General features: G+C 45.7%; 1 protein-coding gene across 2 annotated transcripts in view; it reads left to right on the forward strand.

Annotated features, from left to right (window-relative positions):
• The first annotated feature begins 9,868 nt into the window (after positions 1-9,868).
• The window catches only part of CNTN4 (contactin 4), a 349,563-nt gene continuing 334,782 nt past the window's right edge, over positions 9,869-24,649 (forward strand). For both annotated transcript variants that reach the window (XM_029995893.2, XM_029995899.2), the window contains exon 1: positions 9,869-10,054. The gene's annotated coding sequence lies outside the window, so the exon portion shown is untranslated. The remainder of the gene's footprint in view (positions 10,055-24,649) is intronic.

Raw genomic sequence — 24,649 nt, forward strand, 5'->3', positions numbered from 1 at the left:
AGAAAGGCCGCCTGCAAACACCTGGTAAAGACCAACCACGGTAAGAAAGCAGCTAATTGCTGAACATTTTTCGGTTCTAAAAATAATCCAGAAAGCAAGACAGTAGGGTGAGAAACCACATACAGCTAAACAGAGCGCACAGCAAAGTAGCTTGCAGTAGGCATCAAACATTTCTACATAGTTGAATCAGCTGGATCGCTCCACAGGACAGAAAAGACTACGATCCTTTGTTCCTACAGGCTTCTTCTGCTCTTTCTTTCTCTTTATTTATCATCTGTAATTTAAAATAAAGACAAGGAAGCAGGTAGCCCAAAAGCAGTAAAGAACACACATTCTTCACCTTTATTGCCTTCGGGACATCACACAGGGATCAATTTTAGCTGTCGTATTGAGTCAGATGTCAAGATGTACCTGTTTGAGAAGGGGAAAGCTCCTTTCTGATAAGGATGGCTTGGATCAGCTCTTCTATGCCATCTTTTGTCTTCCTGTAAAGGTTATACTGAAGGTGCAGAAAACAGGTATCAGTGTCCCACTTTGCTCGGGCAGGCTCTAACTGGTGTAAAACCTGGTGAGGGACCTTTCTAGTGGGACTGTTTAAGCACCGAGTGCCACAAGCACCAAGTTTCTCAATCAGAAAGTTTATGACCGGTACCTTGATAATGTCCTTTTTCCTTGCTGGGCTGAGCTGGCCCTGGAAAGCCCAGCCCAAGCGCTGGCACACCCCCAGCAACTTCAGCTCTCGTGGGGAACGCTTCGCAGAAAGCTTGTGGCACCCCGGGTTTGTTGTCCCCTGTGCACTTCTCAAATGATCGGCTGAGCAGACACGTAAGCATTTTGAGGACAGTTTTGGCAGATAATGACTCTGATGGAAAAGCCATTGGGTTAGCACTCAGGGATGCTGACTCCTTGGGGAAGAAGAAATGTTCGCAGGGGACAGATGTGCAAATCGATACCAGCCCCCGTTTTGCTATTAAACAGCCAACCTTTGACGAGATGCTTCCCCAGAGACCCCTTTTACTGGCTCATTGCATCTTTGCATCAGCTCCTCTCCGACCCGGCTCCCAGGCAACAGTGCTCATACCTCCGGGAAAGGCACTATTCATACCAGCCCTTCGGCACGTGTTTGCCTGCCGGTGCGCTGCCAGGGACCGGCACAGCTTCTGGGTCGCACGGTTGGGCTGTCATTCTCCACGTGGAGAAGAAGGTCTGCTGTCAGCCTCTGAGGTGGGACGGAAAGGATCAGTGATGCCAACTTCTGGTAGGGAAAGAGAAAGCAAGAGGTGTTTCCCTGAATACCTCAATACATTGGCTTGATGATCATAAGCTTTCCACTCCTTTAATGTCTTAGCTTAGGTCCACAATGGTATCTACCTCCACCGGTCATTGGATATCTCACACCTCAGCAGGGATTCATGTGTAGGGATGACTGATTTACTGTTTACTTCAGAAAAACTTGGGGTGCGTACAATAATCATCAATCAAACCATTCCCTTTTTGAGTTTCCTCATACCACCCCCATGTCAGCAGCTCCCTATTGTCAAATCTAGCAGAATGCTGCCATTCCCTGCTCTAGTATCTCAGATATGTAATATGGCTTCTCTCTACCCCGGTAGATCTGATGAAAGCCTATCCTTATTTGCCATGAGCATTCTTAAAGGGAAAAAAAACCCAAACCCATTGATAAAAGAGTCTAGTGCAGGTATTTAGAGAGGCAGCTTCTGACTGCTGCTCCTTTCTCCTCTTGACATGAAGATGAACTTCCTCTGGTAGCTGACTCATTGCCCTGGGCTACCGCTCTAATTTCTTTGACTTCTGATGAGCAGATGCTCTAAATCTGTCAATATGAAGCACAAAAGGATCTTATTAATGGTCCAACTACTATGTTTTTCATGGGTAGTGCTATCAGTCTTACCTTATACATGTGCATTATTGCTAGCAATTGTTTACACATGCTGTAGCTCCCACTCAGTGCTTTATACCACCTCACTTCATACTGCCGCCTCATATACAGTGGTCTTTATGCTACATATATCACATTTATATAGCTTGAGCGAGCTTGAGGCTCCCTTTCTTTGTAAGGTACCAAGCTGTAAGGTACTTTTCTGTTTTCTGTAGTATATTGGTGTGCCTTGAATTATTCACTCAATTTCTGAGAAGCGGCATTAAGAATGTAATCTTCTGTCCATAAATCCATTGGAAGACTCTTAATAATGTACGCCTTAGTGGAACATCCCAGCATTGCAAAGGAAGGAGTAAGCATTTCCTTAGGGTTTCAAATGGTTCACTCGCCCTTCCTTTGACAGAGCTAAATCCATTCTTTAGGAAAAAAACCACTTAGCTTTTGAAAGATTTCAACCATTCTTTTCTTCTTTTTCCTTGTAATGAATGATCAGCTGCTCTGTCACTACAGGGAGGTCCATAAAGCTTGCAGAATACAGAAAAGCCGAATTCAGGACCTTTTACGTTCATCAATTAACACTAATGCACTCCCTGATCCTGCTGCAAAGAGGTTTTGCTTCTATGGGCTTCTTTCTCCTGAAGACACCCTGGAAGCCTTCATTTCAGTAGCAAAACATCACCTTATAAACACTCAGATGTCTCAGATGAAATCAACCACACTGAAAACTTGCATTCATCTCCAGAAATGAAAATTCCTGGAAACTCTTGCACTACCTACTACAGAAAGGGTAGCACTGGCACCTTGGTGGCTGAAGCCTCCGTAGCCCACATGAGCGTGATGATCCTGAGCTCCCAGGGCTTGAGTGAGGCTCCGCATAGGTTCGGTGATCTCTCTTCACAGGTCTGCTTTTCGAAGTGAAGATCTAAGCAGGGCATTTAAAATGCCTGGATTATTCTTCTTTGTCACTTCCAGAGAAAAGCAGGAACAAGTGGGCTCAGCGCCTTCTGGGGAAGAAATGGCATCTCTGAGCGCGGGCACCTGGAGCAGCAGGTAAGTCAATAGGAGAGGAGACCGTGAGAGGTGGTGGCAGCATCTGTGACTTCAAACAGGGTCTTGTTCCTGAGACCTTGAGGTAGGAACAGGAAGATTCAGCTGCTGGTTATTTCTCTATATAGGACAAAGCACTTCATGCCTTTGGATCTCTGTTTTCTTACACCAACTTTTACATGTCATTTCTACTTAGGTAGTAAACTTCTTGTGGGGCAGCACAGGAGTTAATTTTGATGAGATCTGTGATAACAGAACTATTTATTTTTGCAACTGCTCATGAAATAAATTTCAACATTTCAGATAGTATCTACCCACCATCAGGCAACCGCAGCAGAAGATGCTAATACTATGTTCCGATTTAGGTTTATACAGGAGCTCCACAACTGTTCCTTCTAATGTAATCCTGAAAGTGACAATAATTTCTCACAAGTAAAGTATTTGCAGTGGTATTTGCAAGTTTGGGAGATGTGGCTATGTGGATTAGTAAAATTCAGCTCAGCAGCCATTGCGTGTCTCATGGTCTTGGTGGTACAACATTTTGAACCCTCTACAACATGTTTACACTGATTTGACTTTTTGCTGGCTTCATCATATATGTACAATCTCTCCTGTATTTACTTAAATATCATAAATACATTTGGGCCAAAGCTGTTTGCTTTTGTTTTCTCCCACAGGATGTATCCAATTCAGGATATTATTTTCAGATAATGACTTAAACGGGAATATGAGTGTTCATAGACTGCTAACATGACTTCCATAATAATATGAACCCTTTTAGGAAATTATGTATGCAGAATCAGTGTGTTGGTAACTGCTGTATAAAGCTAAAATTCAAAAGTGACGGTTAATAACTTATCTGTTGAATGTACCCAACTGTCCTCGGGAAATTGCAATTAAATTGCATTTAAATTTTTTTTTTTAATTGTTTCAATTAAAAAAAAGTCAGCTTTGTTTTTATTCTTCTAACAGCTATGAAAGTATTTGTCTTTATTATTGGCAGGCTACTGCTCTTCAAATAAAACTGTACCCTATCACTACTGGAATAAAGTTTATCTGTTATTCATAAGCTGCAGAGAGATATTTTCCCTACTCTTTTTTTCCCCTCTCTGCTGTTTTTAATAGCCTCTATAGAAATCTTTCAAATAAAAATTTGTATTACTTTCTTTTTCCTGGCACAAATATATTTTTCCCAGTATTTCTGTGCTGAAATTAATACAGTTCTATTTTCGTCCTTCCTTATCTGTGCATTAACAATAGACTGTGTCTTGCTCAGAATTGTCTCCGTGGCTCCCATTCTAGGGAAAGTCTTAAAGGCCTTCCCATTCTCATTACTGAGAAGAGTGGTTCCTATTTTGAAGGGGGTTTTAGTTACCTACGACTTCAGTCCTGGATCTCTAAATCAGTGAAAACTCCACGGGTGGCTCGTGTGAGGACCACATCAGTCCCATGACACTGCTCGGAAATCGGAGGCTCTGCTGGTGAAAGGAGGCGAGTCTGCGTGTGTTGGTGGGAGATATAAGTCAAAAGCTGAAGTGCCAGTACAAAAGTATTCATTATGGTTTCTGCATTTGGTAGTATTAATACAATGTGTGCGTTGCAAAAAGTTTCCTCTCGGCAGTTAGTCCCAGGAGTTCTTCCATTCCTCGGCGCAATTACGATGCTGATGGCGATCAGATTTATGAGGGGGATGTTCGATGACGCAGAAGTACCGAATATCATGCTTTAGGATGTCCGCCTGCTCTGTGTCCTAGAGGAAGGAGGCATTTCTTACTCCTTTCCCCGGAATAACTCATGACAACCATGATTTGAGGCAAGATGTTGGATAAGACAGACTACGTTTGGTCTGATAATTCTTGTCCTATGACATTAACTCCTAAGTGCCTTGAGTTGACTTTTCTCTGGATACTTGGAATTTTATCTGGCTTGGAGAACCTGTCTCCACAGGCTTTGCTGGGAAGGAAAGCTGTCACTTTTCCCCGGCTCACACAGCTGGTCTCACGGAGGATCATGCAGAGGTACATTGGAATCAGTGGGGCTGATTGAAGCTGGAGGGCTTCATTCTTGAAGTTTAAAGTACAGATTCATTCCCTGAAAGCCAAATAGCAAAGTTTTCAGTAGAACATTTTCAACAGAAAATGTGCAAGAGTGCCTGTAAGTCTCAGCTACCTTTGGAATAAGAATCACAGCACCGTGGTTGATGAGGCAATTGGTTGACGCTCCTTCTTTCATCCAGTCTTTAATTTTGACCCACAACGGTGCATGTGCGTTGTATTCTTTAACAAGAATCCCAGCTGTGCACAGCTGGTGCACAAAGTTATTGTTATCAAAAGTCCTAACTAACGGATTTGAAGAAGTGTTTGAGTTATCAGCGCCAACAGCCATCTTCGTTAGGACTCTGAAAGGGAATGGGGAGGGCATTGTGCTGTATGTTTATCAGGTGATGGATGATTAATAGGTCTTAGCATACAATGAATGTGTATCTCTTCTTCACATGCTAATCACATGGCATTTATAAATGTCACCACCTTATCGTGGCAACACACTCTGAATTTTGTGTGCTTTTCAAGGTATTTATTTTTAACATTTTTAATGTGCGTATTATTAAGGTTGTGTCACTTGAAACTTCCCTTTTGCAATGAGTTAGAAATACGGTGAGTTTTGATTTTAATTTCTAAAGTAATTAGATTATTGCATTTTAAATCTAGTCTAAAAAAATTCAGTGCAGATAATGAAGTTTATATTAACGTGTTTCTTTAACTATGAAAAAGTAGCAGTGGGTGTCACCTTGGAATCTTAATCATGACAAAAATAATTTATAATTATTAGACTGAGAAGCTTCAAGGTTTTCCCATTCTGCTTTTTTAAATGTTAAACTTCTTTGCTTTGTAACCTAAGGCCTTAATTTAGAGTTATATATTATGGTTTTACCGTTTGAGAATTACATCGTTTTCATTCAAAAATCCTGAATTTCATGATTTGGTCATAAAACTGTGCTTTATTATCAAATGTAATTAGGAAGTGTGAGCCTTAAGGGTTTTTTCTAAAGGTTCAGGGAGAGTTTGGGTGCAGAAAGTCCAATGAAAAATGCACAAAGATTCAGGAGTCAGCTGCTACTTAAGCTGAGCTTCTTACACTGCAAAAGACTTTCTTTTCCAGCTATAATTTTTTGGCCCATTCCTGTGCTCCTTGATTCAGGCAGAACTGCTGTTGTCTTCCACAGATTTTATGGATCTAAAGAATTTGGAATTAAGCTAAAGAAATTAAGCCTCCTTTAGAAATCCGCACCTTGAAAGCTGTATTTTATCCTTGGACAGTGAAGTTGTTGAAGATAACATCTGAGGACTACTTGATGACACTAAGTTTGTAGGTTTAGATCTTTGGTTCCCAACAATTTTGTTAGTGATAAATACCCACATTTTCAAAATATTGCACTGAAATTGGCACTAGCTGACATCTTTGGCAGGGACCTCACCACGCTGGCCAAAGATTGAATCGGTTTGGAGCAAATATAGCCTCGCAGCTCCAAGCAATGGTTTCTGAAACAAGCACTGGGTTATGCTGGCAAAACACCGAGGTTTTGCTTCAGTTTCTTCCTTGCTCCCTAACAAGACATCAGGCTCCAAGGCCGTCCATCCACCACCTTCCCACAGCACTAAAATCACTTCAACTTTGTATAGAAGATTTATTCTCCTACATATCACCTACTGTGTTGTTATGTACCTGTGGACTTGAGAATATTTAGATCACATCACAAATAATTCTCATCCAGTTGCTGATCACTCTTTCCCCATTGTATCTTCTTAAAAATGATGTATTCAATGCGTTGTCCTAAAACGAATCTCATACTAGGTAAGGCTGGTGATGGTTAAACAAAAAGGCAAATTTCTCCAAAACTCCTTGTAAGCTGTATCGCTCCCTGTATCACTGAGATAGAAGCAGCCCTAGACTTACACAAGTCCTCAAAGGACTTTACGAATAGCCATCACCTTGTAAAGATGGTCTTGGTATTTTAATTAAAGGTCAGACAAAACTACAGTGTAAACCTTGGAGATGTTTTGTAGCAGCCATTTAAAGTAGAGTTGCTTAACGAAGTCTTATTGTATTAGTAAAACAATGCCCAAACCATTTCTAAGATTTACACAAACTGCAGCCTAAACAAAGAAGCCTCTGCCAAGTTCGGGCTGCGAGTTCAGCATCCATAAATCACAGCCTGGCCCTATGTCTGGTTTATCCCTATAAGTGCTGTGGAAGCGCAGCAGGGCCGGGCACCGCTTTACTTATTCCTCCGCGTGGGCAGCGGGTAGCACGTGGCGCGTACGTCAGCCCCGGGGCCTCGGACCCCTCCGTAGCGCAATCGCAGGGCAGGACATTGCGAGTGCATTAGGGATGGCACCGGTTTTGTCTTCTGCTTGGCTTTGTTTGCGTGCTTGTGTGACAACCTTCACGGTAATTAAAAATAGTTTGTTTTTACGTAATTAATATTACCGTGCTAAATACCGTAGTGATGCTCTGGCATGAATATCCCAATTGTCAATCACGGACACAGTTGTGCAGCAGCGTGCTTCTGAAGGTCGCGCTGTAAGGCTTTATTCAAAGTGTCAGCTTTAGTATTACAAGTGATCTCAAAAACCTGCAAGGCAGTTTTTCTTGCCAGATTTATGAAGTATTTTAGACTATTTGCTAAAAAGAGTGTGTTTGAATTTTAGACTGGAGTCTTTGATTTCTGACTCTTCTACCTTTGGCCTTATTCGTGGATTCGTTTGGGGAAAAAAAAGCAGGTGACCTGGTTTGCTTGTTCATTCAGTGGTGAGTTATAGCACATGCAGAGAAGGTGGCACAACCAAAAGGCTTTTCAGGGAAGCCATCTGTCTGCACACACCGCTTCCATGGGTTTACCTTTCAGATCTTATTTGCTTTTGGTTGCCACCCGGTTGAGGGTGGATGATGTTTTTCCCTGGCGCTTGCAAGGATGTTGCATGCTCAGATGGGTTATGATGATGTATTCTACACATGTTCCTTTTGAAAAATTCGGAAGCATTTTCAGCGTTGATTTCCCTCAAGAGTTATTACACCCCACGCAGATTGGCAGCGCCGTGCCACAGTGCCAGGATTTATGAGGTGACCTTGGAGACAGAGGCACTCCCAAATTGAAAACACTTGGCGCTAAACTTGAAATATATTTATTTTGGATTACTGAGCAGTCTCCCACTATTGTATAAATCAGAATGAGATTACACAAATAATACATAACATTTATGTAACGATTCATAGCATGAGGGGATTCTTTCGTACACGGCTCAAGTACAACACTCCTGCCTCCTCCAGACGTTGTTTCGCAGTTGGGTCCAAGGTTAAACCTTCGCTAGGACTCAGGAAGGGCAGCACCGGCCCCTCCTGCCCCCTCCAGGAGCGGTGGGCTATGCTTTGGGCCATCCTCCATCACACGGGAGCTGAGCGTTCCTAAGGCACTGTGGGCAGGGGTACTTGGCTGCTGCTCAGGATTGGGCCGACCAAAGCTGGAGAAGCCGCCGGCGCGTTGCTTTGCTCCTGCGCGTAGTGCTGCCCGAGCCCCTCGGACCCGCAGAGGGGGGCTGAGTTTGGGGTGCCAGCGTGTCGCCGGGAGAGCCGCCCTCCGGAGCTGCTCCGGGCGCTTCCCAACCGCCTTTCGGAGCTGGGAGCTGGGCTAATAAAGAGCCGCTGATAGATGGCAATGAAACGTCTGAGTGAAGGCACGTCGAGTGCGAACCTGTAAGCAGCAATAAACGCGAATCCAACCTGCACTAATGTTAATTGTCATTCAGTTTATATCGATGCGCAGTTTATTAAACCATAAAGCAAGGCAGCAAGCACAGAGAGCAACTCTAGAGATAATTAAACATAATAAGGGTTTCACTTAATCCCTCAAAACCCAGGGGAGGCACAGTTAAGACTGAATACCCTCTTTGCACTGAAAGGCATTTTTGCACAGCCTTTTACGAGCATTTCCCGGTACGAGATTCCAGAACGGGGGGAAAGGTAGGTCCCACCTTTACTTCTGAATATATTTTTTTTCTCTTTTCTTTGTGCCTTTAGATCACACTGCTTCTGAAGCCTGAACTCGGACTTTCAAAGCAGTTCGTGGCTCGTTATTTGCATTGCGGTAGCAAGTAGAGACCCTTGTGAGGGATCCTGAGACAGGTCCCAGCGCAGGACAGTCGCTGGGCAGAGCGGTGGCGAGGAGGGCTGGGAAGCGGCAGGGATGGTACCTGCGTGCGCTCTTTTCTCCGGCTGGTCTCCTCTCCTTGCACTACACTCTCATTTCTTGGACGAGGGGGGTCAGAAAGGGGATGAAAGGAGAGGGTGGGCCAGTCGTGCAAAGGGCTGAGCGAGAGACTGACAGAGCAGGCGGATGAAGGAGGGAGGCAGCTTTTGAAGAGTGAGAACAATTATGGCAAATCGGGGATTAATGCCGGAGGCTGAGGCGGGGGGGGGGGGGGGATAAAAAATGCCCTAAAATGTAATTTGGGACTCTCGGGTCCCTCGTTAGTGGGACTGGGACTGGTCGAGGGTGGGAGAAAAGCAGGCAGCGGGGAGTCACCGGGCTCCCCCGTAGCGGACGGGCTACCCCGGGGCTGCGGGCAGCGGCCGCCTCGGCTCCGCGGGTGCGGATGGCTCCTGCGTCTGCCGGGAAGAGCCATCCCGGGGCTTAAAAAAAAAAAAAAAAAGGGGGGGGGGGGGAGTAGGGCAGGGGAAAACTGCCCCCCCCCCCCAGGAGCAAACCCCCGCGGGAGCGGTGTCCCCGGGGCGGGGGACACGGAGACGGGTGTCCCGCTGCGCGCAAGCAGCGCGGGGCAGCAGAAGGGGTTAAGGGCGGCCGCGCTCCCCGCGGCTCCGTCCGCCCCCCCCCCGCGCACGGCGCAGGTTTGGGAGGAGGGGTTTGCGCGGCGCTCGCCCGGCTCCCCGGCCGCTGACGCTCAATGCTGCGGCCGCGGGTTTTGCTGCGGGAGCCGCGTTACTTCGGGGGGCTGCCGCGTAAGGTGGGCGAAGGCAGCGCCCGCACCCGCGGAGCCGAGCATGTGTGTGTGTGTGTCGTGTGTGTCCCCCCCCCCGCCCCGGCCCGGCCAGGTAAGAGCGGGGCGGTTTTGCGGCGGGAGGAGGGGAAGCGGGTTGGGGAAACGAAAGGAATGAGAACGGGAATAAAGAAGGAAACGGGTCGCGGGGAAAAGGGGGAAGGAGAACGCCGGCGGGGTGCGCGGAGGGGGTGCCGGGGGTGCGCGGTTCGGCCGCGGGGGGTGTCGTGTCCGTGTCCGTGTGTGTGTGTGTGTCCCCCCGCCGGGAAGGGAGATGCGGGGAGCGGAGGGGGTGCGGGGGGTCGGGGCGCGGTTGCCGCTGCCGCCGGCCGGGGGTCCCCGCGGTACCCGCGAAGCAGAGGCGGCGGCCGCGGTTCCTCGGCGGGGTGCCGGGCTGGGTTCCCCCCCGCCCCGGCCGGGGCGGAGCGGAGCGGTGTGCCGGGGTCGGGCAAAGCGAGCCCCGGGCGAGGGGGAGAGGGAACCGCGGTGGAGAGCGCGGGGATGGGGCTGCGTGTGTGTCTGCTGGCAGAGGGATGCTCCCTCCCCGGCTGGCAGAAATGCATGCATAACTTTTTGCTTCATCCAGGCAGCGTTCCTCGCTCGAGTTTTAGCTTCTTTTCGCTTTCCCCAGGCTGATGTTGCTTCCGTGTCGCGAGCAACATAATGCAGCATGTTGTTTTATTTATCCCAGACAGGAATGACTTGCTCTCTAAACTACAAATTAAACGATGCTGCTTGCATAACAAGTGGAAATAGTTTGTATCTTACATACTAATCATCCATCACTTTTTAGACTAAGCAAAAGCGGGTTTTGGGGTTTTTTTTCCAAGGAGGGTTCAATAAAACAGTCTGATGTCTTGCAGCAACGTAGTCATTTTCCCTTGCTGGATTAATGTGGGCAAAGGATTAAGAGCCAGCATGTTGATTAGGCACCCTGAGGTGCAGGGAAGAAGGGGAGCATTTGGCTGTAGAGAGAAGTCAGGTTTTGTGTTTGTGCTTGCACATCCTCCTGTTTACGTGGTTCGGTTCAGGACCTGCATCATAGCAGATAAATCCTTTAGAGGAGAGCAGGGACCGGTGTAAGCCTCCTATTCAAATGGTCACACTACTCGTAAGATCCTTTCTGACACGGCGTCTACCGCGCTCCCTCCCAGCGCGCCGTGCCCAGCCGCCCATAGCCACCCACCGTGGGGCCGGGGATGCCACGGCCCGTGGCACGTCCCAGCGGCATCGTGGCTGCCGGAGCCCCTTCCCTCCTTTCTCTCGCTCCCTGCCAAGCGGCTCCATCCCAGGTACGCATGCGGTGCTCCAGCCCAGGCTCCCGCACGCTGCTGTCTGCTGTCGTGGGGCGCGATGGCCGGCGCCGAGCGTGGGAAGCAGGGTGACGGGGCCCTGCGCTTGGGGCCAGCGTGGTGCACCCTCCAGAAGCCTTTTCCGCTCCTTTACTGGCCAGGACACTGATTTTTTTCTTCTTTTCTGGTCCTGAGGAGCTTGCATTTTTACCCTCCGTTTGTAAGTGCCTGGAAACTGCTTAAATGGCTCTTGAATAATCCTTCAAAGTCACCTCCCCTCTTTAATCTAATACCAAAAGGACTTACTTTACATGGCTAATCCCTCTTTTACTTGCTGTACAGCCTCATTTAGAGGTGTGCGCACTGCTAATTTTCCCAAAGCAGCCTGCTTCAGACAATGGCTTCCGCTGGCGTGCAGCAACCTCTCCCTCCTGTGCTGAACTCTGGGCAGAGCTGAATACATCTGACAAGGTTTTGCTTGATTTCAGGAGGTGTTTCATCAGATCCCATCAAGCGAACTAAGCCTTCGCAGGATGCCACGCCAAGCCCTTTGTTTTGTGTGTATTTGTAAATAACCACCTGTTCGGAGGCTCCGGAGGGTCTCCTGCCCCATGTGTTAGCTAGCCTGGAGGCAGCGCGTGGCTGGCGAGGGCTGGAGTAAGGCAGGGTGCGCCTCCAGGTAGTTGGAGTTGAACGATCCTGACAAAACTCCGGTGACTTGGAGATTTTCCCGCCCTTACCTTCTGCGGTGGAGTTGAGCTCTCTTCTAGCCCATCTAGCGTTCCCAGAATTTTAAGCTTGTGCTGTTCTACCCGATGACAAAATAGATGTTTTGAATGTGAATGACAGCAGAAGAAAAGCTTACCTTTGCAAGAAGCCTCGCTTCCCCCTTAGCATGTAAAGAGTAAACATGATGAAACGATACCGCCTTCAAACCCTAACTTCACGTGCGTTAACAGTGATGTCCAGAGCTCCTTAGCTCCTCGCCTGAGGTCACCATGGATGGCCGATGAGGGGCAAGTGTGCCTTCAGCGTGCTCTGGGTGGTGGGAGGGCGCGAGCGGCAGCGTGTCCTCTTCTCTGGGCCACGAGGACACCTTTGGCCGTGGTGTGGCACAAGCCCTCTTGGACGGGTGGTCTCTGAGACCACAGCCGTCCTTCCCTGGGGTGGCCTTAGTTGTATTTCCAGTGTTAATCCCTCCACTGCTTGTTACCCGAGTGCTGAGTTTTAACCCTCAGCTGAGGAGTGTTTGTTCTAGAGGGAAAAATAGCAGCACTGCGAGACAGCAAGCAGCTGGTGAGAGAGCCCACCTTGATTCCCAAACTTGCACCTCCTCATGCGTGAAAGTGTTTCTTGTTGATAGCCGGGTCTTTATATTTATCAGGATTTACATTTCTTGATTTAAAATACACTCCTGTGTTACCCCATCAGGGACAGCTAAGAAAACAGGTGTAAGCTCCTGTACAATTTCTGCCACAGATGCAAAACTTCAGAATGATTTTATAGATGTTCTGATGCCACGTGACTTATTTCCCTCGGTTTAGGGAGTTGGCTTTGTCTGACAGTTCTGTGTAGTTAACTTGATTTAAAAAAAAAAAAAATCAGAGGTAAAGACAAGGCAGAGCTGAAGGAAGGATACTAACCACAGGAGAGCTAGATCATTGCCTTTTTATTTTCTCTCGTGGTCTTTCTGAGTTTTATTTGCTGAAGAGTGATGGAGGTATTGGCTGCCGGTGGCTGGTCTCCATCGGGGGCACGGGTGGGCACAGCCCCGGCGCCGTGCAGGCAGCTCCTGGGCTGCAGGCGGTGCGGGAGAAGATGCTATTGCTTAAAAATACTCTGCTGCGTTTGAAAGTTCATAAATCATCACAGGTCTATTTTTAGCCATGTTAGATTAGAGCGAGTCTGGGGTTTCTTCCCACACCTCCGTCTGTGGCCTAAAATGACCCAATAACGTCCCTGTAAAAGCTGTTTACACACTCCTTTGATTTTGCTGGTGACCTGTTGTTCAGCCCCGTTGTTATACAGAGGATGGGGCTCAATTTGAAGAGAGTTTGATGCAACAGTTGGGAATTTTCCGTCACATGCAGAAAGTGGAAGTCTGCTGCTTGGAGCATGAGTGATGTGCAGCCCCTGACAGGAAGGTAATCACAAACACAGAAAAGTAACATGAATCACATGAAATCCACAAATGTCAGCTCCAAAGCTCTAATCTAGGCGTGCTGCCAAGATTTAAACTTGCACACATCTTTACTGTTATCTGCTACAGTGGTTACTCAAATATAAATACGAATATCATGACAGTAGTGATTCATTTTTTTTATTATTAGCAAAGCAAATATATAATGATGACATCCAACCGATTTACTGCTTCATGCGTGTACACGACTATTCCCTGTCCCCTACCATCATCCACCAAAAATGGCGATATTAAACCAAATGCTCTTGTGTCAAATCTGCTTGCAATCTTGGCATAAATGAGGTTCACATTTCATTATGAACCAAGACAACAGTATTTCCTACACTAAACAGGGGTTTCCAGTACTGTATGTGTTGTACTTGGGAAATAACTTCATTCTTTGCTTTTCCCTAGATACAAGCAGTCACTTTTTATCTTAATCTGCAGGATAAAAATCTGTTTCAACAGGACACCAAGAAAAAGAAAGATCTGTTGGGGTTTTTTTTTAATTGCTGGATTAAATCATTGAAAGTCAAACTCTCAGGACCACCAGGGTCAAAGTGTTTTGAAAACAATTAATCTAGTGACTTTGCCATATGCATGATTCAAATTTAGGAAGCTAGAGCATAAGGAGCAAGTTTTGACTCTGCAATGTAAATTGGGATTTTTGCTCAGGTACGTAATTACAGCATAGATGTATCAGCATGTGGACTTCAGTAAGGTAAGTGATGCACTTATTGCATTATTCCACTTCAAAAAAATGTTTTGGGGACTCAAGAAAATAATCTACAACCATTACATTTTAAAAATTACCTTTAAAGTTTTTTTTTTTTTTAAATTATCTTTAAAGGAATTTTTTCTAAATTGTGTTAAACAGCTCAAGGTTTCAAAAATGAGGTTCTACCACATTTGTTTCTTCTATTAATTCTTCCATAAGGTCCCAGCTGATCAGCAGTTGATGCTCTATTACTTGAAGGTTTGCTGGAAATGTCTCGGATACAGTCAAACATCTTTTTATTACTGAATAAAAGTTCTGATATATCCAGTACCAAGCTCTGCTAAGATGCATTATACTAAAGATTAAAAGAAAAGTACCATGAGGGTACTTCCCCACCTTTTCTCCTCTTTGTTTTGCCAGAGGCTTTGAGCCAGGCTTCAGTGACACTCAGTGGACACAATCCTGATTAACCATCTCACGTGGGCTTTCCCCATTCTTGTCTGTAGAGCAAGATGTGGTTGAAAGACCAGCTGTTAGGCTTGGCTTTCTCCAGATGTTTTTTTAATCCAGGAGGGCAATATGACAGCACTCCCTCCCGTGCTGGTCCTTGTTCACAAGTAGCACAGTCCAAAGGACTCCTCCATCAGTGTCCCTGCATCTCCTGCGGTCTTTCGGGAGTAGTTTAATTTCTGACCTGGTCACCACTTTCATCTCCTGGGATTTCCTAAATTAACGTACTTCGGAGGTGACTGGTGGAGGGAGCGTGGGGGACTGCACCCAGCCGAGGGGACGTGGCCAGAGCTGCTGAGACTTCAAAGAGTTTCCAACAGCTGTTGGCACTTGGTAGCTGTTTTGGAGACAAGTTAGTCCTGAGCTGCTTCTAACTCCACGTTGATTTACTCTTCTGTAAGTTCTATCAGTATAAGATCTTTGTCGGCCTCAGACAAAATCTGTGTTTATAATTTATTTATATAAATGTTTAGCCAAGGAAGAGATGTGGTATTTAAACCCAATCTACATAAGGTTTAGCAGGTCATTTTAGTCAATTAGAAGACTAAGAAAGGGAACAAATAGCATACTTGGTGTTTGTAATGGAGAAACCTGTATTACAAATGGTAATTTAATCTAAATAGTACTGAATAGCAATAACCTACCGGTGTTTTTTTAACTGAACTGTAAGTGCATGTTTTATTGAACTCTTTTTATGCAGATAACAAGGTATTATTTGGGAAGACTTACAAACAACATCATACTCAAACAATTAAACACATTTCCATCTCTATGCTTCCAGTAGTAGGAGTGTGAAAACCCAACTAGCCGTCTGTGAAAGTCCACAGGATAGTGCACGCTGCTTTCCCTGCTCCCTCCCCTGCTCCCCAGCTGTATGTTAATAGTTCTGATCTCCCATTTTTACATCTTTCTAGCTATAGCTATAAAACCTTGAGCAGAGATCTTTCTCCAGTTTGATCCATAGCCACGGTTTGGGAGATCTCCCCCTTCCTGGGCTCTGTTAATGAGCAATCAGTAGAAAAAACAGATTCTGCTCAACCCCCTCTGCTGGGTTTAGTCCCGTTTTCTCCATGCCCATTTTTTGACTGAGCCACGGTCTGTTCTTCTGTCCCTTTAGGTAGTCCCACGCCACTCGCTACCTACGAGCTAAGGGCTGACCTTCGGGGTGGGAGAAAGCCCGTAAGCTGGCCAGGTTGGTGTCGGGCAGGTTTCCCTTCCTTGGACTGGTAGTATTGGGCTCGTATCCGAGCTAGATTCTTCTGTTAACTTAGCTGTAGGTTTGTACCGGGTTTAAGTCAATAATCTTTTATAGGACAGGTTGTATGTTAGCAAAGAACAGATATGGGTGAGTCGGTGGCAAAACAAACATCCTGGCTAACTGCGATAGTGCTGAGCTGCTTTCAGGGGGATCTTAGCCCACCCATGGCAACCTTGGTTTCTGACACCATCAAGTGTGAACTGCTTGCTGGGTTGATGCACTGGATCTTCTCCCCTGGGACCTTTAGCGGGACCCTCCCATTTTATACAGCATATGTGTGAGGAACCTGTAGCTGGTGGGCTACCAATGGTGCATAAATTCATTTCATGTGATATTCTTTTTCCATGATATTATTTGATAACACTGTACTTAACTTTGTGTTAATGGTGTGACCCACAAGAGCTGTTTGAAAGACATGCTCGGTGCTGAGCAGAGGGGGGTTCTTCACCTCCCGCACAGAGCACTGAACAGCTTTCATCAAATAAGATTTTTTTATCACTACTACCCTGCTCTTGTAAAATGGAGGCAAAAGCTCTGTATCCTCTTGTCATGAATGAATGGATGAATCTTCTTGGTCTCCTGTCTTTTGGAAAAAAAAAAAAAATGAAGCAGCTTCTGAACAGCACTCAACTCCTAGCTTTTTTAAGAGAGTTACTTAGCGTAAGAGCAGAACATTTGCCTAAGAGGGTTTTAGTCCAAGAATGACTTTTCATATTTAATTGATCTGTATTGTTCAATTAGGGAGATGTATAATGCCCTCTGTTGTGCATGTATAGCTGGAAGTAGAAATGAATGAAATATGAAGTACAGCAGAAGTATAATTTCAAACAGAATCAGCTCGTAGCAATGTACAAAACAGGATTTCAATCCAGGCCTTGATATGCGTGAGCAAATATGAGTTGTGTAAATACATCAGATTGTTAACTTTGACATGCAAATTATTTTGAATTGTAATATTTGTTCTTATTCTGGCCAGAATTCAGTAAGCTTTTTGTTCCAAATCATATTTATAAACATTTCCAACTCCTGAATTAACGTTCAAATGTATTTCAGCGTCTTACGCTTCTCTGGAAACAGCTTGTTTGGGCATCAGAGCCCTCCACCCCGGTTTCCCAAACCCCGCTACGCTGTTGAGCGTGGGGAGCTCAGCAGGGCACGCAGCAGGGTGATACGCAGAGACACGAGTGACACCGGTCCCACATGGTGGCAGCACTCAACCCGCATCACCTGCACGGCTCCGGCTGCCGCCCCAGCAACATCAGCCCCGGCTTGCGACGGCGCATCCCGCCCGCATCCCGCCCGCATCCCGCCCCGCATCCCGCCCGCATCCCGCCCCGCATCCCACCCCGCATCCCACCCGCATCCCTCCCCGTCCGGCACAGAGCACCCGCAGCCAGCCCTGGAGCTTTGGGAGCGTGCCCCTCTGCGCTGGCCCGGGAAAGAGCCAGTGCCGGTTTGCAGGCTTTTAGATGGGTATTGAATTTTTACGCCTATAACCCTAATCACAATTTCTACGGTATGATTTCCTCAGGATTCCTAGTTCTGAGGAATCCATAAAAAAATGCATCATTTTTCTCCTTGACACCTTTCTTTCATCGGTGTCGTGATTCTCCGTTGACCCACAAAGCCATCCTGCTTCTCAGTTTACCCCTCACTTTTCCCCACTGCTTCTGTACTCGCTGTTATCCATCTTTACTTACACAGCCTGATGCAGCAGGTCCTCTTACGTTTTGCCTGACAGGTAAGGGGTTTTTGTGGCTTGCTCAGCATTACCCTCTCTCTGCCTCTCCCCAGCTCCTTGGGTTTCAACACGAGATGACCAAGAGAACAAGAGGATTCCTCAGTTGGATCCAACACGGTCAGACTTGCTGATAGAAGGTGCCCATTATCCAGGAGGAATGATTTTAAACTTTGCAGAAATCAGTGCCCATGCAGAGTTTGTGCGGAGAAGCTGTCCTGAAAGGTGCATGGCACAAGGGATAGTTTGTCTGTGTGCACTTCTACTCGATGACTTGCAGGAAGGCTTTCTGGGGACATACGTGTTTCTGTTAAGGGTAGCTCAGCGTTCGTCCAGTCCAGAAATCCACGTGGCAGAAGAGATCTGCTTTGCCAGCTCCGTTTTCTGTGGGCATCAAGCAGGCATCTCGGCGGGCAGGGATAAGGTCTGTGGGCAGGAAGGACGGGCAGGGCAGATGGAAAGCACTGAGCATCCTTCCCTCTCTGATCTCTGCTGCCACAGCAATATTTTCATATTGTTTGTCAACACTTCCTGCAATGAATATTAAATGAACATATCTCACATTGTTTTACCGGGGAGGCAGAGATGGGAAAAGCAGATAGGGTGCAATGCTAAGCTGGGTAAGCTGAGTCTGTCCTAGGGAGCACTGGTAATGCGCTGCTTTGAGTGAAAGAATTGCTCAGGTGAATTCAGTGTTTGATGGGTCTCTTCTAATCGCAGGTGTAGGGAAAAAACACTAGTCAAATACATCTGAGAATGAAGAGCGCAGAACGTGGACTGGCTCAATGTTTTCTCTAGTCAAGTGGAAAAAAGGAAGCCTAGTATGAGAAAGCTGGAAAGGTCAAACTAATTTGTACTTGCGTGATAATGGGTAATACCTCTATTGTTTATGAAGCTTGCAAAATCCTTCCAGTGTTAACTGCTGTGATATATCTGATGGTGATTTTGAGAAATTAAAAATGAAGTAGCAATTGTTCCACCCCCTTCATGCCTTAATCTGTTTTGGTTTAGGATTCCTTTGGAAAGTTATGTATTCTTTACAAATTAGTTAAGATTAAATGTATTCAGTTCTCTTGACTTCAGTATGCTGTGGCTGAAGGAAGGAGATAATTTTAAACAAAAAAAGATTAATAGTGAGGTTGATAAGAGTAAGACTGAAAACCTGCCTGTGTCTTGCTGCTTAAGCATTCTGACTGTGTTCCCTTGTTTGTTTATTTTGCTGCAGTCTTTTCTGTTTATTTACTAGGGTAAGTGGAAATTTTATATGCGTGTATAGCTACTGCTAATAAAATAGGAATAACTGGTCACCTCCTAATGCCCCAGACTGCCTTCTGCTGCCTCAGTTATTCAGGCAGATTTGCAGCTGCTTTTAGTAGCCACTGGAAGTTGTGTGAATTTTCCTGGGATTCTGGTTTCTTTCCTGGGGGTAACAATGGTACCAAACTCTGTAATTTTCCATGAAACAGTAGGGAGATATATCGGGAGTCCCTCCTGCCTCATATACAGCAAGAAGTGTAGGCTCCAGAGGAATTCATTTGCTAGGCTTATCGCTGAGACATTTAATATCTAGAATGATTTAGTATATCAAATTCTAGAGTTTTGGGCTGAATGTAGCTGCATTCGTCATTGTTGCAGAACCTTGACAGTGAACAAAAGGTGCTGCAGGGAACCATAACTCACGCAGTAAATTAATGGGTTCCCGGCTTCGCTTGCTCAGCTAAATGGAAGCTGGGAATGGTGTGGTCTCACTGGCCGAGGGCTTTCCGCAACAAGTGTGCGGGTTAGGAGTTTGCTCGTCCTTCATCCCTGGAGTGGATCTTGAAAGCGTAGCCCTCCTGCCAACTGGCTGTGACTGGCGGTTTTCACTCTTGAAGGTACTTCGCTATGAATGACTTGAAATGGGGGGGGGGGGGGGGGGAACCCCAGCTTGTTAGCTGTTATGGGAGCATGATGCAATTGTTTTAACAGGATTTTTTTTAAGTGGGTGTCCATAGGAAAAAAAGGATTTGATGGAGAAGGGTTCATATACTCTAAATTTTATCATGTCACGCTGCAACAGAAAACTTAAAGTTATGAGCACAGTATGTCCAGTAACACTCACAGGGCACATACCATCACTGATAATTTTTGCCACGGGAAAGGTATATGCATTGCAAGGAGGTATTTGATCACCTTCAAATGATGAGTTCTCCCAATCTGGTCTGGGCTGAGAGAGAGCTTTGTCCATAGACTGCTCTGAATCCCATGAGGCTGTTTTAAACCAGAAATCTCTCCAGGATCCTCAGCAATAGTCATATTTTAGACTATTGGCCATAGGAGGGCTGCAGCCCCACATCTTCCTGGTCCTGATTTTGCTCTTCGCCCTTTTTTCCAATTCTGCCACCCTTACCAGGAGATGAGCCCAATTCCTGAAAAGGTTCCTATCTTCTTTTAGTTGCCAAATTACTGGACGTGCTGAAAGGCAGGGCATAGCTGAGAAATACGGGATGAGGAGAGATGATGCTCTAAACTGACAGTTTAGTTGGTGGTGTGTTTTTTAGGTGGAGGGGGAGGGTCAGCCTGTTTGCAATGATCAGCAGCTCCTGAAACTTGGATGTGAACTGAAGTTGTTGAGCACTTCATCGTGGAGAGCTGACTGTACATTTGGTAATTGGCTCAATCACCCTCAAGGGCTTAGAAATTAAACATGCAGCAATGCCTGAGAAAGCAAATAGATGGAGGGGGATGGATGGCGGTGTGAAGCGGTTTGAAACTGCAGCTCAGTTGCACCAAGAGGGCTTCAGAAAATGTGCAGAACTGGGTAGCTGCTAAATACTGCCACTGCATGGTTTTGGCCACGTCAGGCAGTTTCATGAGCTCTGAATTTGCACTTCTGAAGTTCAGGGAGACTCTGCGTTGTTTGGCACATTAGGCAGCTGTCCAGAGCACTTTTGCAGTGTTCTGAGCAGTTCAGTACACCCACGTTTGCTCCTTGGGAGGAAAACCCACCAGAAACCAGGTCACCTGCTCTCACCACAGGTTTAGGTGTGAGCTGGAGATGCCCTTCTGCAGAAAACAAAACATCATGACTAATATGGTCTTTTGAAAAGCAAAGTGCACTCCAGAAGGTGCACGTTTGAAACTGTCTCATTTAAGGCACTGAAATGGTTGTGTCCCAACATGTTCGGAGTACTCACTGTTGGTGAGGGCTGTAGGGTTTGGGGTTTTTTGGTTTGGTTTCTTGATTCTTGATTCTTCCCTTTGAAGAGCAAGTTTCAAGGTCAGTCAGTGTTTTTCCAGTGTGTAAGTATAAAGTCCGACTGTACCGCGTGATTGTACTGTCTCATCTGCTTTTCTACTTCAATCTTCTGGACCACTGAAGTTAGAAACTTGACAGCATGTGGCAAAAGATGCCAATAATAGCTCAGTAATACCTTCTTCTGGTTTGTTCAATCCCGTGTAAGTGGGAGCTTGCAGCGGAGCTGAATAGCACATCGTTGGCCAGCCTCGGGTGGTATGAGTAGAGTCCTTACAGTAGATTAAGCGATACATCACAGCTCCTGTGCAAACATTATATGGAGGAGCCCATTCTGCAATAGCTAGCATAAATGGACAGGAGTGCAATGTTTGTATTGCTGTTTATTTAATTACTTTGGATTTGCTTCTCTGTATACACTTGCCTGCACGGCCGTGCCTCTGAGGCTCTGCCTCCTCCCGAGCGCTCTGTGCTGAGCAGGAGTGAACGAGATGGAAGATGCTTAAAGAAACCGGGACAGGACAGCTGCAGGCTTTGTCGCCTCTTTGCTTTGGGAGAGGAGAGGCATGGGAGTTAGAAGAGGTTGAAAAAGGGCAGAGAGCATGAGGCATGGCAAGAAAACTTCAAAAGGCAAGGATTCTTCCTTTCTCCTCTACTCAGACTCTTCTGTCGTGTACTGCTTCGGTGGCTCCATTCACATGGTGGCTCATGCAGTTAGCAGTAAGAATGACGTCCCATAGAAGACTGCGACACGGATGCTTCTCCTCTGCCAGCGCAATCTAAGGAAGACTTGCCAAAAAAACCTGTTTCTGGTGGTTCTACTGCCAAAGAGGGTCTCTTGCTTCAGAAGAGGAGGGACTGCTGGCGGTTAGCTGGAGCGTCCCCTTCCTCCATCCCGGGGAGATTCCTCCTGGCTGCCGAGGCAGTGCAGAGGGACGAGGTCGCCCGTTCTGCCCACAGAAGACATCTAGCGCAGGTGTTTCTGGTTTGCTCCGGGAGGAAGATCCTTCAAATCCTCTTTTAAAAGCATTTAACCTTGCACTGGAATGGTGTCTAAATCAAAACCAGCTCCGGGACCAAACCCTCAGCTGTTACGCTGTCGTTGTTTTCCTTTATTTTAACGTCAGGAAGTTCTGAGATTTGTGGTGTAAATATACCAGCCAATGCTTCCAATCATTCCCAGTGTATCCAGAGACAGCAAGGCTACCTCTGAGAGCCTGCTTGCTATCAGCACGCACTGTATCTCAGAACCATTTTATTATTATGATTATTATTGTATTTTAGAACCATTACCTAAAATATGGAATCTCTGCCCCTAGATAAGTGGATTATCCTTTCCTGGATAGCTAATTTTATTTCACTCAAGAAAATTTGATTCATATTTCTGCAACATTGCCACTAAACAGCTTTCTAAGCAGAGTCGCAGTGCAAGACCAAATTAGATTCGTGTAGGGAGAAGGGAAATATTGTTGTTGCAAGTGTCCAAAGGGGTTGAAATGAAAATAATCTTATAGATCAAACTGAAATTCAGTTCCGATATTACGGAGATAACACAGTTCTACACCTGAAAAACCCCATCTGTCAAAAATAAACTTCAGGGTCACATTTTAAAAGGGCACTTCTAGTTCTGGATCACGTAGCTTCTCTCTCTGGCAGACCTGGGATGTCAGCCCCATGCATTACCGTGGCACAGATCGTGCAAAGTAGTTTGGGCTGCATGAGTCTGCTCAATAAAAAAAAATTTTTGAAAAGAAGGTGGGGGAATGCTCTTCAAGGATTTATAAAATCCTTCACAAATTGCACCAGTCTGAAATGGCAGATACTGTCTGTCTCGGTGACTTTTGAATAAGACTCCAAAAATTTAGGCCAGACTATAGCTAAGCCCAGCGTCTCCAGGAGGAAATACCTTGTGAAGTTCTGTGGTTTGAAGTAGAAGCAGTTTGAATCAGACTTGAGAACTCATTTGACCTTTGTTACTGTAGTCTCTGAATGGACTTAAAATTTCAGGTCTTTAATTATCCTTGTGGAATTCTCCTGAGCTGGTTGTGTGCTATTTTATTGGAGGCAAAGGACTGAGGTGCACATGTGAAGATGGTCGGAGATACAGAGATATTTAGGCACTTCAGTTTCTAGTAAGCTCTACCCAAATTCTTTGAATTTTAGTGTACTGAGCTATTAAAATTAATAAGTTTATGGCAGAGGAGAAATTTTAACACTTGACTTTATCCCCCATGGATTGCATCATAAGTCTGTCCTATGCTTAACACAGATTTAATTATTTGTGCACCTCTATTTTTGCTTTGGCTCAGCCTTTCCCAACTGCATGGGATTCAGGGTCTCTCTGAATACTTGCTTTAAAACTGCCAATACCTGGGACTGAAAGTATGTTTTTGAGAATGTAATCAAATATGATCTAGCTGTCTAAACCATTATGAGGAGACCTAAGCATTCGCATAGAAATACTTGACAATATCTATACTAATGTAATGTCATCCATTAGTATTGTGTAAAATATAAAATATCATACAATATTTAAATCCAGCTGCAGTGAATCGTCTATAACTATACTGACAGTATCTAAATTTAGTAACTAATTAAATTCCATGGAAGAGAAGAATGCATTTCTCCATTGCAATCCCCTTCTTGTAAGGACAAAGGTTATGTGTATTATCTGTACTTCTATTTTTACGCAGTGTAGTATATTTTTATATATATTAACTATATACCTGTATATATCTGAATTTCTACATCTGTATTTCAGCGTCTCGGCTGAAAAAGACCTGGGGACCCTGGGTGATGCAGGCTGAGTGCACGCCGGCGCTGAGGCTCAGCCGCCCTCGGGTCTGGCCCGTGGCGATGAGGTTGGGGGGGAACAGGGACGGGGCCGTCCCCCCTCCCTCGGCACTCGTTAGTCTACGTCTGGACCGCGCTGTCCGGCTCGGACCCCGCTGTGAGATGGATGCCGGTGGAGGTGGTTGAACTCAGGGGGGCCACCGGGGTGGCAGGGACCATGCCCTGAGCAGCCGGGTCTGGATTCGTCCCGACTGTCTGCTCAGAGCATCCTTCGTCCACGGCCAGAACTCACTGAAAAAGCCAATTCATGCGTTTTCTTTTCCAGCCGCTTCACTGACCGAGCCGCTGGCCGTGGAAGACTCTGCCTTTAAGACTGTGATGAAATTAAGCGTGTACCCAAGCCCTCCCAGGATCAGGGCCAAACACTTTAAATAATTGATGGACTGCTTTATTACTTTAGCCTTTCTAAAGTAAACTGAGTTTCAGATGAACATGAGCTGACTTAGATGTTTTGTTGGAAAAAAAAGAAAGCCCTTTGAATTGCACTGATTTCCTGCAGGATTAACTCGGGACCAGAAGAAAATAACTTCTTCAGCTTCATCCTTCTTTCCCTCTCTCTAATCAAACATCTTTTTTTTTTTTTTTTTTTCCTGTTTGGACTTTTTCGATTCTTTTGTAGGAAAAAAAGAATCCTCTTAAATTAAACATATAATCTGAAAAGGGGAGGGGAGGAAAGTTGTCATTAGTATTTGTGAACTAAAGTTGGCCAAGTATCCCAAGGGTATTTTGATTTTGCAGAGTATATGTCTGTATAATTTTTCTAAATGTTTATAAATTAATAATACGACTGGAATAGATGCATTTCCCATAACACCTGCCAGTGTGTATGAGACAATGCAAAAGTAAAAGTATTGAAAGTTACTGACC

This window comes from Aquila chrysaetos, chromosome 20 (assembly GCF_900496995.4).
Source record: "Aquila chrysaetos chrysaetos chromosome 20, bAquChr1.4, whole genome shotgun sequence".
Taxonomy (NCBI): Eukaryota; Metazoa; Chordata; class Aves; order Accipitriformes; family Accipitridae; genus Aquila; species Aquila chrysaetos.